Source organism: Poecilia latipinna, unplaced genomic scaffold (assembly GCF_001443285.1).
Source record: "Poecilia latipinna isolate Pla-1442-1.1 unplaced genomic scaffold, P_latipinna-1.0 Scaffold353, whole genome shotgun sequence".
NCBI classification, from domain to species: domain Eukaryota; kingdom Metazoa; phylum Chordata; class Actinopteri; order Cyprinodontiformes; family Poeciliidae; genus Poecilia; species Poecilia latipinna.
Genome location: NW_015112969.1, coordinates 74,519 through 79,679, shown reverse-complemented (window position 1 = coordinate 79,679; position 5,161 = coordinate 74,519).

The following is a 5,161-nucleotide window of genomic DNA, read 5'->3' as shown; positions in this document are numbered from 1 at the left end:
AAGCAAATTGCTAATTCTAATTAGTGAAACTATCTATCTAAGGAAAAAAGTAGATGACAGCAACTTCTCATTTCCACACAGTCCCCATCCTGAGTAGGCACAGTGAGCAACGTCTTAGAAACAGGAAGAAACCTCCTGCAGAAACAAGCTCAGAGCGGATGGCTGTCCGGCAACTTGGGGGTGACATAAAACAAATTACACATGCTTGCTTCCTTACTAACAGATTTATAACTACTGTTCAGCAGCATCAGAAAAATGAGGGAAGTCCAACCAATCTAATTAATTAATTTTAACAAATGAACCAAAGTATAGAATATTGGCTCCACTGCTAAACCCTGCGGGGCTCCACAACTAGCACATTCCCATATTATCTATCTATTATTCCTTCCATCAATTCTTGTATTTGTAAAATGTAGTTATAAGCATTTTTCCTACGTTGGAGCTAACTCGGTGCAATATACTCTCCACTGACGCTACATTATGGCTAACGAGGACTTGACAGTGACTTGATGCAGTCGGCTGGGTTTCCTCAGACAGAAAACAAATTGGAGAAATGAACCGAACTCGACTGCATCGTTTTGTAACAAGGATGTAGTTGGAGTGTATGTAACTGACTCTGAATCTGCATAATTGGACTGAATTGACTTTATATTTTTCAGTAGTAATTGGATGTTTTTATTTACTAACATTATAGGTTTGAAGTTCACTCAGTATTCACTGGGGGACATAAACTAATATATCAATCTAAGAACTGAATCCAGGCTTTTCCAGATGTTTTAAAATGTTCTTTCATTACTGTTATTAGCTTCTGTTTCTGTAGTAGTGATGAAAATTGCTAAGCGTTAAACTACCAAGCAATCTTTTAATTTAGTACCACTTACAGAGGGGTTCAATGTGTAATGTTTCTTCACTTCTGTTCTCTGGCCCTCCTCCTCAGTTTGAACCATGCTAGGAAGGCTGGGCCCTGGACTTTGAACTCTTCTAGTCTGAAACTGTTACAAAAGTGATAAATGCTGTTAGCATAGGAACTGTACGTTGCTGTGGAAAGTATTTAATATCATCTCCGTGTGCCCTTTTTTTCTCCCAAGAGTTCATTTCTTAAAAAGGGATTTTAAACTCAACTCAGAGCGGCATCAACTGGGAGCAGAACCCTTTGTGAAGCTAACTTAAAAAGTACTGAGCGAAGCATAATTTCAGAGATATAAAATGTTATTTCAGTTCCAGCAAATCAACCAAGCCTGGTTGAAGTCTGATGTATCTCTAAGGTTGAGTGTTTGATGTTTGGCTTTTTTTTTTTTTTTTTTTTTTTTCAAAAAAACATTCATTACCGATACTTTTTGCCTGCTGTAGATATTTTTAAAGCCTTAAATCTACGCTTTCACCTTGTTCACTCTATTATAGTATTTTAAGGACATGTAACAGAAATTGTGTAATAATTAAAAACAACACTTAAAAAAATCTAACTATTCCACTCCTCTTTTGTCTACACTATCACACCATGTGTTGCACAACGGGTCTTGGCCAGAAGTCTGTGTTTTCTGTTGCTGCATCGTAACAAGGAGTGCTGTCACAACGTGTTGGGGAAAAATCTGTCCTCCCTCACTGAAACTGATGCCTCCCTCTCTCTCTCACCCCTCCTCCTCCTCCTTCTCCTCCTCCTCCTTCTCCATTCTGAAGTCTCTCTATCAGACACGTTAACTCATGAGCTCCCTTTTTCAGACGCTCAAAGAAATAAAACATCTCAAGACGAAATTAAAGCCAAGTTTAAAAAAAAAAAAAAACAACAACAAAAGAAGGTCAAACATAAGTCATTCTATTTTTCCCAGAACCCGATTAAAGGTTGCAAGATTAGTACAACGCAACAGAGCAAGCTGTAGTGCCACTTTTTAAAGCTTTGGCTCTGAAGGCAAACTATTTGAGTATTAACATGCTGTAAACATTTTTTGTTGTGTAGGACGTAAAATCTGTGGCACATAAAACTGAGAGCTACTAGACTGCACCTAACACAGTACCTAAAAATAAGGAGTTCGTCTCCATTTTATTTGGATTATGGAAACCTATAGTTACATTTATAGCAATAAAAAGCCATAGTAGGTGCTTAGACATATATGTTAATGGATGTTCTGAACACATGTTTGCCTAAGGGATTAAAATGAAACACTTTGCAAATATGATTACATGTAAAACAATTTTATAAAAAAAAATATATATATATATATATATATATATATATATATATATATATATATATATATATATATATATATATATCCATCCATCCATCCATCCATTTTCTGAACACCCTTGTCCCTCAGCGGGGTCGGGAGGGGTGCTGGTGCCTATCTCCAGCTAACGTATATATATATATATATATATATATATATATATATATATATATATATATATATATATATATATATATATATATATATATATATATATATATATAGACAAAAAAAATAATTTTGGAAAGATTTCCTCTCTCCTGGGGATGAAATCTTGTCCCAAGTGGTGGAGTTTAAGAATTTCTTGTTCACAAATGAAAGAAAAATGGAGTGGAAGATCAGATGGAGGATTGGTGCAGCATCTGAACTTTCGAGCGCCTAGCCGAAAGGTGAATTTCTGCCTGGCTGGATGGATAGCCCTTGTCTTACATCGTAGCCATGTCTTTATTTTCCCAGTTACTATAATGACACACATTCAAAGTAAGACATTCAAAGCAGACCTGTGGTTCTTTTGTCTGGCTTCTTGTTTTTGCTCAGCATATTCTGTTCCTTAGTACTTTTCTTCTTTTCCTTTGGAATCAGCACTATAGGCACCAGATGTCCTCCTTGTCTGGCCAGATGGAGGAAGCAGAAAAAATGCAAACACGCAAATGCAAAAAAAAAAAAAAAAAAGTGAACTTTGTTTTCAACAGAGCTTCAAGCTATGAATACTGCAGTACTTTATTGTTTTTTTTTTCTTCTCTGTGTACATCAAAAACATTTTAAATTTTTAAAAAAATATAATTTCTATCGATTTTGTGTCTGTAATCTTGTATCTATAACAAGAGTTGTACTGCTTCAAAAGAATCTTCAGTAAAGCTCTTTTACTGGTTTCATTCCAGTCTGGTGTGTACGTGGCATGTGACTGCTGCTACATCCTGGATTGTTTAAAATTTCTGTTTGATTTCTATGCAAAATCAGAGATCTCATAACAGTTTTAAAATAAACTATTAAGTGTGGTTTTGGTCTGAAAATGGACTGAGGACAAATACACAAGAAACTGAAAATTCTGCTTTCAATTTCAGTTGTACAAATCGGATTCAGTTCTTAAATTCTGTTTTCTGGGTCACACACCTCGGTGCTGGAGAAACCTACAGAAGACTGATGACTTGAGAGATTGGCCGCTGGTCATTTGACATGACGAGTGACAAATGATTACTTCCCCTGTGCCTCACTCCAGGTACAGATGCTACAGGTTCGCTGAATATAATGTAGTTCTGTCAATCTGCGTTTAATTACTCTGTGGCTTTCTCAAGGATGTCTGACACAAAACATTTAATTTCAGAACTGCAATTGAACCGCTATACCATTAGCCGCAATGCACTGAAGAAACTAACTTTAATAAATTTAAATCATTTATTATAATATATGTCATAAAATCATTTTGTATTTCATTATGTTGTCTTTGACATAAATATTGTTTTTTTTTGCTAGTAAACACTGATTGCATACCGTAGGACCTTCAGCGTAGGTAGTCAAGTAAATACATCACTCTAAAAGTTTAAAATCAAAGATTTAAATAAACATAAACCCTGCTCTGAGCTTTAGTTAGACCACCAAAGCAGATGGAGTAGGAAGAACAAGCAATAAAAATGGATGTTTAGATTACAAGAGGAAGCAGACAAAGATAGACCAAAGGAGGAGGGGCCTTATAATAAATACAGATGCTAGTTTTACCTTTTGAAAAAAGAAAAAAAAAAGAAAAGAAAAAGTATTTTAAGTTCTTTTGTGTCTGTGTTCCCTGGGTCTCATCCGGTGATCACACAGTGAGGAACGAAAGGTGAACGATAACCCTTTGACCCGACCTGTGCGTGTTTGTGGTTTATTTTAGAAATCCAGGAAGAGGATGTGTGACTGTGCCACTGACTCATTCAGCAAACTGCAGCTGGAGATAGTCGTTCTAATGGCCCATTACTAAAGGACAGGAAGAGCGGATACCTATTTACCGCCACGTTTCCAACCAAAAGTATATATGTGCTTTTAACGCTTTGCCATTTTGGTAGCTCAATAAAAAGCACTGCTTAAAAGTAGTAGCAACATTTCCAATACTTAGAATTTCAGTGTAACCAAAATATTGTCCTCAATTATTATTTTATGTTCACTCTCACAGTCATTTTCACAATATTAAAACATAAGAATAAAGAATATACTTCATCATCATATTCAATCTTTCAATCAAAAATAGCAAAGTTTTATTATTGGAAAAGCGCTAAGTATATCTGTGGTCTTGTAACTTTGACAATGTTTTTGATAGTGTAATTTCTGAAGCTTTGACTTTGGGAATGAGTTTTTATTGTGTTTGTGTTACGTTGCTCTTCTGATTAGCAATGTAACACATTCCTCTAAACAGTAATCATCACAATAAGCATCAAGAACACTTATGATGATGATTTCTTTAGATTTTATTTGTATTAGTATTTAAGTCAAGTCAGTAGTGGAAAAAGGAAGCAGAAAGGATTAAATCAGCAGTAAGTTAAATATGTTGGATATGAACTACAATAAAACAACAATATCTAACCAGGATCATGGTTAAGACTAATGAAAAAATAATAAGGTTAAATCTGATCAATAGCAGTGAGGTTTTATAAGAGCAATAACTGCTGCACATAAACCTACAGTCCTTTGAAAAGAAATTTCGTAAAAGAACAGAATTTTATTCGATGTGCCTGCCCTGTGAAGTCAGAAATCTTCCGATGCTCATCTGGTCAGTGTTTGTCACTGGATATCCCATCTTTCCACTGAACCCTCTACTATGTTTGCCGTGGTGGGAGAGCAGCCAGAGTTATGACTGTGGTCCTATTACAAAACACACACTACAGCTGAGCAACCTTGCTGATTCGAAATGTCATGCCACCTGCAGGAGACGCTGACTTTCTTGGATACAGTACATGCAGGAC